This window comes from Oncorhynchus mykiss, chromosome 1, assembly GCF_057628025.1.
Source record: "Oncorhynchus mykiss isolate SJ-2025 chromosome 1, ASM5762802v1, whole genome shotgun sequence".
NCBI lineage: Eukaryota > Metazoa > Chordata > Actinopteri > Salmoniformes > Salmonidae > Oncorhynchus > Oncorhynchus mykiss.
Window position 1 is genome coordinate 50,997,597 of NC_143022.1, and position 13,454 is coordinate 51,011,050.

The window sequence follows — 13,454 nt, forward strand, 5'->3', positions numbered from 1 at the left end:
TTTCATCAGACCAGAGTACATTTCTCCAAAAAGAAATGTGCAGTTGCAAATCTCTAGGAGACGGAATGCGTCTCCTTCCTCAGCGGTATGATGGCTGCGTGGTCCCATGGTGTTTATACTCACGTACTATTGTTTGTACAGATGAACGTGGTACCTTCAGGCGTTCGGAAATTGCTCTCAAGGATGAAACAGACTTGTGGAGGTCTACAATTTATTTTGATTTTCCCAAGATGTCAAGCAAAGAGGCACTGAGTTTGAAGGTTGGCCTTGAAACACATCCACAGGTACACCTGCAATTGATTCAAATGATGTCAATTAGCCTATCAGAAGCTTCTAAAGCCATGACATCATTTTCTGGAATTTTCCAAGCTGTTTAAAGGCACAGTCAACTTAGTGTTCGTAAATGACTGACCCACTGGAATTGTGATACAGTGAATTTTAAGTGAAATAATCTGCCTATAAACAATTGTTGGAAAAATCACTTGTGTCATGCACAAAGTAGATGTACTAACCGACTTTCCAAAACTATAGTTTGTTAACAAGAAATGTGTGGAGTGTTTGAAAAACGAGTTTTAATGACTCCAACCTACTGTAAGTGTATGTAAACTTCCGACTTCAACTGTATATACACTGCTCAAAAAAATAAAGGGAACACTTAAACAACACAATGTAACTCCAAGTCAATCACACTTCTGTGAAATCAAACTGTCCACTTAGGAAGCAACACTGATTGACAATAAATTTCACATGCTGTTGTGCAAATGGAATAGACAAAAGGTGGAAATTATAGGCAGTTAGCAAGACACCCCCAATAAAGGAGTGGTTCTGCAGGTAGTGACTACAGACCACTTCTCAGTTCCTATGCTTCCTGGCTGATGTTTTGGTCACTTTTGAATGCTGGCGGTGCTTTCACTCTAGTGGTAGCATGAGACGGAGTCCACAACCCACACAAGTGGCTCAGGTAGTGCAGCTCATCCAGGATGGCACATCAATACGAGCTGTGGCAAGAAGGTTTGCTGTGTCTGTTAGTGTAGTGTCCAGAGCATGGAGGCGCTACCAGGAGACAGGCCAGTATATCAGGAGACGTGGAGGAGGCCGTAGGAGGGCAACAACCCAGCAGCAGGACCGCTACCTCTGCCTTTGTGCAAGGAGGAGCAGAAGGAGCACTGCCAGAGACCTGCAAAATGACCTCCAGCAGGCCACAAATGTGCATGTGTCTGCTCAAACGGTCAGAAACAGACTCCAGGAGGGTGGTATGAGGGCCTGACGTCCACAGGTGGGGGTTGTGCTTACAGCCCACCACCGTGCAGGACGTTTGGCATTTGCCAGAGAACACCAAGATTGGCAAATTTGCCACTGGCGCCCTGTGCTCTTCACAGATGAAAGCAGGTTCACACTGAGCACATGTGACAGACGTGACAGTCTGGAGACGCCGTGGAGAACGTTCTGCTGCATGCAACATCCTCCAACATTACCGGTTTGGCAGTGGGTCAGTCATGGTGTGGGGTGACATTTCTTTGGGGGGCCCTCCATGTGCTCGCCAGAGGTAGCCTGACTGCCATTAGGTACCGAGATGAGATCCTCAGACCCCTTGTGAGACCATATGCTGGTGCGGTTGGCCCTGGGTTCCTCCTAATGCAAGACAATGCTAGACCTCATGTGGCTGGAGTGTGTCAGCAGTTCCTGCAAGAGGAAGGCATTGATGATATGGACTGGCCCGCCCGTTCCCCAGACCTGAATCCAATTGAGCACATCTGGGACATCATGTCGCGCTCCATCCACCAACCACAGACTGTCCAGGAGTTGGCGGATGCTTTAGTCCAGGTCTGGGAGGAGATCCCTCAGGAGACCATCCGCCACCTCATCAGGAGCATGCCCAGGCGTTGTAGGGAGGTCATACAGGCACGTGGAGGCCACACACACTACTGAGCCTCTTTTTGACTTGTTTTAAGGACATTACATCAAAGTTGGATCAGCCTGTAGTGTGGTTTTCCACTTTAATTTTGAGTGTGACTCCAAATCCAGACCTCCGTGGGTTGATACATTTGATTTCCATTGATAATTTGTGTGTGATTTTGTTGTCAGCACATTCAACTATGTAAAGAAAAAAGTATTTAATAAGAATATTTCATTCATTCAGATCTAGGATGTGTTATTTTAGTGTTCCCTTTATTTTTTTGAGCAGTATATATACAGTGCCTTGCGAACGTATTCGGCCCCCTTGAACTTTGCGACCTTTTGCCACATTTCAGGCTTCAAACATAAAGATATAAAACTGTATTTTTTTGTGAAGAATCAACAACAAGTGGAACACAATCATGAAGTGGAACGACATTTATTGGATATTTCAAACTTTTTTAACAAATCAAAAACTGAAAAATTGGGCGTGCAAAATTATTCAGCCCCCTTAAGTTAATACTTTGTAGCGCCACCTTTTGCTGCGATTACAGCTGTAAGTCGCTTGGGGTATGTCTCTATCAGTTTTGCACATCGAGAGACTGACATTTTTTCCCATTCCTCCTTGCAAAACAGCTCGAGCTCAGTGAGGTTGGATGGAGAGCATTTGTGAACAGCAGTTTTCAGTTCTTTCCACAGATTCTCGATTGGATTCAGGTCTGGACTTTGACTTGGCCATTCTAACACCTGGATATGTTTATTTTTGAACCATTCCATTGTAGATTTTGCTTTATGTTTTGGATCATTGTCTTGTTGGAAGACAAATCTCCGTCCCAGTCTCAGGTCTTTTGCAGACTCCATCAGGTTTTCTTCCAGAATGGTCCTGTATTTGGCTCCATCCATCTTCCCATCAATTTTAACCATCTTCCCGGTCCCTGCTGAAGAAAAGCAGGCCCAAACCATGATGCTGCCACCACCATGTTTGACAGTGGGGATGGTGTGTTCAGGGTGTTGCTTTTACGCCAAACATAACGTTTTGCATTGTTGCCAAAAAGTTCAATTTTGGTTTCATCTGACCAGAGCACCTTCTTCCACATGTTTGGTGTGTCTCCCAGGTGGCTTGTGGCCACTTTTTATGGATATCTTTAAGAATTGGCTTTCTTCTTGCCACTCTTCCATAAAGGCCAGATTTGTGCAATAAACGACTGATTGTTGTCCTATGGACAGAGTCTCCCACCTCAGCTGTAGATCTCTGCAGTTCATCCAGAGTGATCATGGGCCTCTTGGCTGCATCTCTGATCAGTCTTCTCCTTGTATGAGCTGAAAGTTTAGAGGGATGGCCAGGTCTTGGTAGATTTGCAGTGGTCTGATACTCCTTCCATTTCAATATTATTGCTTGCACAGTGCTCCTTGGGATGTTTAAAGCTTGGGAAATCTTTTTGTATCCAAATCCGGCTTTAAACCTCTTCACAACAGTATCTCGGACCTGCCTGGTGTGTTCCTTGTTCTTCATGATGCTCTCTGCGCTTTTAACGGACCTCTGAGACTATCACAGTGCAGGTGCATTTATACGGAGACTTGATTACACACAGGTGGATTGTATTTATCATCATTAGTCATTTAGGTCAACATTGGATCATTCAGAGATCCTCACTGAACTTCTGGAGAGAGTTTGCTGCACTGAAAGTAAAGGGGCTGAATAATTTTGCACGCCCCATTTTTCAGTTTTTGATTTGTTAAAAGAGTTTGAAATATCCAATAAATGTCGTTCCACTTCATGATTGTGTCCCACTTGTTGTTGATTCTTCACAAAAAAATACAGTTTTATATCTTTATGTTTGAAGCCTGAAATGTGGCAAAAGGTCGCAAAGTTCAAGGGGGCCGAATACGTTCGCAAGGCACTGTATATATCACAAAACCAGTTCATTACGTCCATATTTCATGTAGTCGTCAGTATATCCTGTTTTATTCCAATAAGAAAGGAAGAAGGAAAAAGGAACATACATTCTAGAGGCCGCTAATGACTGGCAGTAAAAATGTGTCTTAGGCATCACAATACCCATAAAGGAACACCTACGTTTAACTTACAATGGCACGTTTAGCCAATAATACATGCAGTACAGACAATCCAGAGTGAGTAAACCTGTAAAACCAACCCTTTCTCCACCTACACACTTTTTGTTTTTATTCCAGGGTCGCTGCTCTATCACCTCGGCTGTTTTACACCTAGGCCTATATCATTAGGATCAAGAATATAAAAGGTAGCGTAAACAGCTTATATAGAAATATATAATATACCTCTCTCTCTCATTTAGAGAAGTGCTTCAATTTGCCAGTTATCAAATCAAATCAAATCAAAATCAAATCAAATTTTATTTGTCACATACACATGGTTAGCAGATGTTAATGCGAGTGTAGCGAAATGCTTGTGCTTCTAGTTCCAACAATGCAGTAATAACAAGTAATCTAACTAACAATTCCAAAACTACTGTCTTGTACACAGTGTAAGGGGATAAAGAATATGTACATAAGGATATATGAATGAGTGATGGTACAGAGCAGCATAGGCAAGATACAGTAGATGGTATCGAGTACAGTATGTACAAATGAGATGAGTATGTAAACAAAGTGGCATAGTATAAAGTGGCTAGTGGTACATGTATTACATAAGGATACCGTCGATGATATAGAGTACAGTATATACGTATGCATATGAGATGAATAATGTAGGGTAAGTAACATGTATATAAGGTAGCATTGTTTAAAGTGGCTAGTGATATATTTACATCATTTCCCATCAATTCCCATTATTAAAGTGGCTGGAGTTGAGTCAGTGTCAGTGTGTTGGCAGCAGCCACTCAGTGTTAGTGGTGGCTGTTTAACAGTCTGATGGCCTTGAGATAGAAGCTGTTTTTCAGTCTCTCGGTCCCAGCTTTGATGCACCTGTACTGACCTCGCCTTCTGGATGATAGCGGGGTGAACAGGCAGTGGCTCGGGTGGTTGATGTCCTTGATGATCTTTATGGCCTTCCTGTGACATCGGGTGGTGTAGGTGTCCTGGAGGGCAGGTAGTTTGCCCCCGGTGATGCGTTGTGCGGACCTCACTACCCTCTGGAGAGCCTTACGGTTGAGGGCGGTGCAGTTGCCATACCAGGCGGTGATACAGCCCGCCAGGATGCTCTCGATTGTGCATCTGTAGAAGTTTGTGAGTGCTTTTGGTGACAAGCCGAATTTCTTCAGCCTCCTGAGGTTGAAGAGGCGCTGCTGCGCCTTCTTCACGATGCTGTCTGTGTGAGTGGACCAATTCAGTTTGTCTGTGATGTGTATGCCGAGGAACTTAAAACTTGCTACCCTCTCCACTACTGTTCCATCGATGTGGATAGGGGGGTGTTCCCTCTGCTGTTTCCTGAAGTCCACAATCATCTCCTTAGTTTTGTTGACGTTGAGTGTGAGGTTATTTTCCTGACACCACACTCCGAGGGCCCTCACCTCCTCCCTGTAGGCCGTCTCGTCGTTGTTGGTAATCAAGCCTACCACTGTTGTGTCGTCCGCAAACTTGATGATTGAGTTGGAGGCGTGCGTGGCCACGCAGTCGTGGGTGAACAGGGAGTACAGGAGAGGGCTCAGAACGCACCCTTGTGGGGTCCCAGTGTTGAGGATCAGCGGGGAGGAGATGTTGTTGCCTACCCTCACCACCTGGGGGCGGCCCGTCAGGAAGTTCAGTACCCAGTTGCACAGGGCGGGGTCGAGACCCAGGGTCTCGAGCTTGATGACGAGCTTGGAGGGTACTATGGTGTTGAATGCCGAGCTGTAGTCGATGAACAGCATTCTCACATAGGTATTCCTCTTGTCCAGATGGGTTAGGGCAGTGTGCAGTGTGGTTGAGATTGCATCGTCTGTGGACCTATTTGGGCGGTAAGCAAATTGGAGTGGGTCTAGGGTGTCAGGTAGGGTGGAGGTGATGTGGTCCTTGACTAGTCTCTCAAAGCAGTCGTTTAGCTCAGTTACCTTAGCTTTCTTGGGAACAGGAACAATGGTGGCCCTCTTGAAGCATGTGGGAACAGCAGACTGGTATAGGGATTGATTGAATATGTCCGTAAACACACCGGCCAGCTGGTCTGCGCATGCTCTGAGGGCGCGGCTGGGGATGCCGTCTGGGCCTGCAGCCTTGCGAGGGTTAACACGTTTAAATGTCTTACTCACCTCGGCTGCAGTGAAGGAAAGACTGCATGTTTTCGTTGCAGGCCGTGTCAGTGGCACTGTATCGTCCTCAAAGCGGGCAAAAAAGTTATTTAGTCTGCCTGGGAGCAAGACATCCTGGTCCGTGACTGGGCTGGATTTTTTCCTGTAGTCCGTGATTGACTGTAGACCCTGCCACATGCCTCTTGTGTCTGAGCCGTTGAATTGAGATTCTACTTTGTCTCTGTACTGGCGCTTAGCTTGTTTGATAGCCTTGCGGAGGGAATAGCTGCACTGTTTGTATTCGGTCATGTTACCAGACACCTTGCCCTGATTAAAAGCAGTGGTTCGCGCTTTCAGTTTCACACGAATGCTGCCATCAATCCACGGTTTCTGGTTAGGGAATGTTTTAATCGTTGCTATGGGAACGACATCTTCAACGCACGTTCTAATGAACTCGCACACCGAATCAGCGTATTCGTCAATGTTGTTATCTGACGCAATACGAAACATCTCCCAGTCCACGTGATGGAAGCAGTCTTGGAGTGTGGAGTCAGCTTGGTCGGACCAGCGTTGGACAGACCTCAGCGTGGGAGCCTCTTGTTTTAGTTTCTGTCTGTAGGCAGGGATCAACAAAATGGAGTCGTGGTCAGCTTTTCCGAAAGGGGGGCGGGGCAGGGCCTTATATGCGTCGCGGAAGTTAGAGTAACAATGATCCAAGGTCTTTCCTCCCCTGGTTGCGCAATCGATATGCTGATAAAATTTGGGGAGTCTTGTTTTCAGATTAGCCTTGTTAAAATCCCCAGCTACAATGAATGCAGCCTCCGGATAAATCGTTTCCAGTTTGCAGAGTTAAATAAAGTTTGTTCAGAGCCATCGATGTGTCTGCTTGGGGGGGGATATATACGGCTGTGATTATAATCGAAGTGTTACGGTGAGTGAATGAGGACCCAAAAGCGAATTAACTTAAACAGAGCTTCTTTAATTACCAAACATAGGTAGGCTCAGACGGACCGGCAGATTCCGACAGGACAAGATAAGGTTACAGCAAACATGACGACAGTCTGGTTCAGGCATGAAACACAACAAACAAGAATCCGACAAGGACAGGAACAAAAACAGAGAGAGATATAGGGGACTAATCAGAGGGAAAAAGGGAACAGGTGGGAAAAGGGGTGACGAGGTGGTTAGGAGGAGACAAGGCACAGCTGGGGGAAAGAGGGGGTGGAAAGGTAACCTAACAACGACCAGCAGAGGGAGACAGGGTGAAGGGAAAGGACAGAGACAAGACACAACATGACAGTACATGACAGTACCCCCCCCACTCACCGAGCGCCTCCTGGCGCACTCGAGGAGGAAACCTGGCGGCAACGGAGGAAATCCTCGATCAGCGCACGGTCCAGCACGTCCCGAGAGGGAACCCAACTCCTCTCCTCAGGACCGTACCCCTCCCAATCTACGAGGTACTGGTGACCACGGCCCCGAGGACGCATGTCCAAAATTCTACGGACCCTGTAGATGGGTGCGCCCTCGACAAGGATGGGGGGGGGGGGGGGAAGACGAGCGGGGGCGCGAAGGACGGGCTTGATGCAGGAGACATGGAAGACCGGGTGGACGCGACGAAGGTATCGCGGAAGAAGAAGTCGAACTGCGACAGGATTAATGACCCGAGAAATACGGAACGGACCAATGAACCGCGGGGTCAACTTGCGAGAAGCCGTCTTAAGGGGAAGGTTCTGAGTGGAGAGCCAAACTCTCTGACCGCGACAATATCTAGGACTCTTAGTTCTACGCTTATTAGCAGCCCTCACAGTCTGCGTCCTATAACGGCAAAGTGCAGACCTGACCCTCTTCCAGGTGCGCTCGCAACGTTGGACAAAAGCCTGAGCGGAGGGGACGCTGGACTCGGCGAACTGAGATGAGAACAGCGGAGGCTGGTACCCGAGGCTACTCTGAAAAGGAGATAGCCCGGTCGCAGACGAAGGAAGCGAGTTGTGGGCGTATTCTGCCCAGGGGAGCTGTTCTGACCAAGACGCAGGGTTACGAAAAGAAAGACTGCGTAAGATGCGACCAATAGTCTGATTGGCCCGTTCTGCTTGACCGTTAGACTGGGGGTGAAAGCCGGAAGAGAGACTGACGGAAGCCCCAATCAAACGGCAAAACTCCCTCCAAAATTGAGACGTGAATTGCGGACCTCTGTCCGAAACGACGTCTGACGGAAGGCCATGAATTCTGAAAACATTCTCGATGATGATTTGTGCCGTCTCTTTAGCAGAAGGAAGCTTAGCAAGGGGAATGAAATGAGCCGCCTTAGAGAACCTATCGACAACCGTAAGAATAACAGTCTTCCCCGCTGACGAAGGCAGTCCGGTGACAAAATCTAAGGCGATGTGAGACCACGGTCGAGAAGGAATAGGAAGCGGCCTGAGACGGCCGGCAGGAGGAGAGTTACCGGACTTAGTCTGCGCGCAGACCGAACAAGCAGCCACGAAACGACGCGTGTCATGCTCCCGGGTGGGCCACCAAAAACGCTGGCGAATGGAAGCAAGCGTACCCCGAACGCCAGGGTGGCCGGCTAACTTGGCAGAGTGAGCCCACTGAAGAACGGCCAGACGAGTAGGAACGGGAACGAAAATAAGGTTCCTAGGACAAGCGCGCGGCGACGGAGTGTGAGTGAGCGCTTGTTTTACCTGCCTCTCAATTCCCCAGACAGTCAACCCGACAACACGCCCCTCAGGGAGAATCCCCTCGGGGTCAGTGGAGGCTACTGAAGAACTGAAGAGACGAGACAAAGCATCAGGCTTGGTGTTCTTAGAGCCCGGACGATAAGAAATCACGAACTCGAAACGAGCGAAAAACAGCGCCCAACGCGCCTGACGCGCATTAAGTCGTTTGGCAGAACGGATGTACTCAAGGTTCCTATGGTCAGTCCAAACGACAAAAGGAACGGTCGCCCCCTCCAACCACTGTCGCCATTCGCCTAGGGCTAACCGGATGGCGAGCAGTTCGCGGTTACCCACATCATAGTTACGTTCCGACGGCGACAGGCGATGAGAAAAATACGCGCATGGGTGGACCTTGTCGTCAGAGAGGGAGCGCTGAGAAAGAATGGCTCCCACGCCCACCTCTGACGCGTCAACCTCGACAACGAACTGTCTAGAGACGTCAGGTGTAACAAGGATAGGAGCGGATGTAAAACGATTCTTGAGGAGATCAAAAGCTCCCTGGGCGGAAACGGACCACTTAAAGCACGTCTTGACAGAAGTAAGGGCTGTGAGAGGAGCTGCCACCTGACCGAAATTACGGATGAAACGACGATAGAAGTTCGCGAAGCCGAGAAAGCGCTGCAGCTCGACGCGTGACTTAGGGACGGGCCAATCAATGACAGCTTGGACCTTAGCGGGATCCATCTTAATGCCTTCAGCGGAAATAACAGAACCGAGAAATGTGACGGAGGAGGCATGAAAAGTGCACTTCTCAGCCTTCACAAAAAGACAATTCTCTAAAAGGCGCTGGAGGACACGTCGAACGTGCTGAACATGAATCTGGAGTGACGGTGAAAAAATCAGGATATCGTCAAGGTAAACGAAAACAAAGATGTTCAGCATGTCTCTCAGGACATCATTGACTAATGCCTGAAAGACAGCTGGAGCGTTAGCGAGGCCGAAAGGAAGAACCCGGTATTCAAAGTGCCCTAACGGAGTGTTAAACGCCGTCTTCCACTCGTCCCCCTCCCTGATGCGCACGAGATGGTAAGCGTTACGAAGGTCCAACTTAGTGAAAAACCTGGCTCCCTGCAGGATCTCGAAGGCTGAAGACATAAGAGGAAGCGGATAACGATTCTTCACTGTTATGTCATTCAGCCCTCGATAATCTATGCAGGGGCGCAGAGACCCGTCCTTCTTCTTGACAAAAAAAAACCCCGCTCCGGCGGGAGAGGAGGAGGGGACTATGGTACCGGCGTCAAGAGCTACAGACAAATAATCTTCGAGAGCCTTACGTTCGGGAGCCGACAGAGAGTATAGTCTACCCCGGGGGGGGGGTGGTTCCCGGAAGGAGATCAATACTACAATCATACGACCGGTGTGGAGGAAGAGAGGTGGCCCTGGACCGACTGAACACCGTGCGCAGATCGTGATATTCCTCCGGCACCCCTGTCAAATCACCAGGCTCCTCCTGTGAAGAAGAGACAGAGGAAACAGGAGGGATAGCAGACATTAAACATTTCACATGACAAGAGACGTTCCAGGAGAGGATAGAATTACTAGACCAATTAATGGAAGGATTATGACAAACTAGCCAGGGATGGCCCAAAACAACAGGTGTAAAAGGTGAACGAAAAATTAAAAAAGAAATGGTTTCACTATGATTACCAGAAACAGTGAGGGTTAAAGGTAGCGTCTCACGCTGAATCCTGGGGAGAGGACTACCATCCAGGGCGAACAAGGCCGTGGGCTCCTTTAACTGTCTGAGAGGAATGTCATGTTCCCGAGCCCAGGTCTCGTCCATAAAACAGCCCTCCGCCCCAGAGTCTATTAAGGCACTGCAGGAAGCTGACGAACCGGTCCAGCGTAGATGGACCGACAAGGTAGTGCAGGATCTTGAAGGAGAGACAGGAGTAGTAGCGCTCACCAGTAGCCCTCCGCTTACTGACGAGCTCTGGCCTTTTACTGGACATGAAGTGACAAAATGACCAGCAGAACCGCAATAGAGACAGAGGCGGTTGGTGATTCTCCGTTCCCTCTCCTTAGTCGAGATGCGGATACCTCCCAGCTGCATGGGCTCAGCACCCGAGCCGGCAGAGGAAGATGGTAGTGATGCGGAGAGGGGGGCGACGGAGAGCGCGAGCTCCTTTCCACGAGCTCGGTGACGAAGATCAACCCGTCGCTCAATGCGAATAGCGAGTTCAATCAAGGAGTCCACGCTGGAAGGAACCTCCCGGGAGAGAATCTCATCCTTTACCTCTGCGCGGAGACCCTCCAGAAGACGAGCGAGCAAGGCCGGCTCGTTCCAGCCACTGGAGACAGCAAGAGTGCGAAACTCAATAGAGTAGTCTGTTATGGATCGATTGCCTTGACATAGGGAAGACAGGGCCCTGGAAGCCTCCTCCCCAAAAACAGATCGATCAAAAACCCGTATCATCTCCTCCTTAAAGTCCTGATACTGGTTAGTACACTCAGCCCTTGCCTCCCAGATTGCCGTGCCCCACTCACGAGCCCGTCCAATAAGGAGAGATATGACGTAGGCGACACGAGCAGTGCTCCTGGAGTAAGTGTTGGGCTGGAGAGAAAACACAATATCACACTGGGTGAGGAACGAGCGGCATTCAGTGGGCTCCCCAGAGTAACACGGCGGGTTATTGATTCTGGGCTCCGGAGATTCGAAAGCCCTGGAAGTGGCCGGTGGATCGAGGCGGAGATGGTGAACCTGTTCTGTGAGGTTGGAGACTTGGGTGGCCAGGGTCTCAACGGCATGTCGAGCAGCAGACACTTCCTGCTCGTGTCTGCCTAGCATCGCTCCCTGGATCCCGACGGCTGAGTGGAGAGGATCCGAAGTCGCTGGGTCCATTCTTGGTCGGATTCTTCTGTTATGGTGAGTGAATGAGGACCCAAAAGCGAATTAACTTAAACAGAGCTTCTTTAATTACCAAACATAGGTAGGCTCAGACGGACCGGCAGATTCCGACAGGACAAGATAAGGTTACAGCAAACATGACGACAGTCTGGTTCAGGCATGAAACACAACAAACAAGAATCCGACAAGGACAGGAACAAAAACAGAGAGAGATATAGGGGACTAATCAGAGGGAAAAAGGGAACAGGTGGGAAAAGGGGTGACGAGGTGGTTAGGAGGAGACAAGGCACAGCTGGGGGAAAGAGGGGGTGGAAAGGTAACCTAACAACGACCAGCAGAGGGAGACAGGGTGAAGGGAAAGGACAGAGACAAGACACAACATGACAGTACATGACACGAAGAGAATTCTCTTGGTAAATAATGTGGTCTACATTTGATTGTGAGGAATTCTAAATCAGGTGAACAGAAGGATTTGAGTTCCTGTATGTTTCTTTCATCACACCATGTCACGTTGGCCATGAGGCATACGCCCCCGCCCCTCTTCTTACCAGAAAGATGTTTGTTTCTGTCAGCGCGATGTGTGGAGAAACCCGTTGGCTGCACCGCTTCGGATAGAGTCTCTCCAGTGATTTTGAGTTATTGTGTTGGTTCTACCAGTACCTTTAATCAGTTTATCCCAGTGTTAACCAGCCTGGCATACTAATAGAGACAACAACCTCGTGACAATACCTAATCCATTTGCCGGTGTGTACCGGAACTATAATATGTCCCTTACATTTGTAATATTGAGATGTATTTTTTTTAAATGCAAAAGGATAATGGCACCAATTTATTTAGGATCGTATAGGCCCACTCCAATCGAGTAGCTATGCAGGTTTTAAGTCATAATATACCTGACCTCTACAATTAGTCCATGCCATAGCAAACAAAAAAAACAACAACCTTGGTATTTCTAATGTACAATCAAAAATAAAAAAGGTCAGACTTCTCCATCTTCGCCTTCCCGATATAGTCCAAAGTTCCATATTGCCTAAATTAAAAAAAGGATACGTTCATCACAAACATTCTACATTATCATAAGTCCAACCTTATTTTATGTCCACATAGTCAACGGTTCCATACTGCATGAATAAAAAAAAGTCCATCATACTAACAATGTTTTGTAAAACATAATTGTAATGTGTAACGGGCCTTCCCTCCCCTCTGCCACCGAAACGGTGAAGCCATTGAAAATCAGTTGTTTCCACCTGTTTGTCCTGTTTCATGAACACCTTGACTTTTTCCTCCGTTGACTGATGGTTTTTGTTTTCATTCCCCTTTATTCCCATTATAACAATATTATTTTTCATACATCTGCACTTTAGATCAAGTAATTTGGCTTTCATTGTTTTATTATCATAGCCTCTGTGTAGTGTCTTCTAGGGAGTCCACGGTAGTATTCAATATATTATTTTCCGCTCGTATTTCTTCCATCATTTTATTACTGTAATCATTTCCTGTTTTTATGGCCTTAACCTCCCCCTGGAGCCCAGGCAATAGATCCAGCTTTTTTTAACTGCTTGCTCATGCTTGTAAGCAATTCTCTATCTTCTGGAGACATAGTTATATAAAAAGTCCCCCTCCAATGTTAGACGGCGTCTTCCCTTCAGTTTCGCTCGCGGAGCTCGAGGAAAGGTCTTCTCTTGTTCGCTTCGATGTACCTGCTTCTTTTTAGAAAAATTCTGATCAATAAATAGTTCAAGGCTCTTTAAACCATCCAGAACGTTTGTTTCGCAGTTATCAGCTGATCCTCAGTTTTTAGGATTA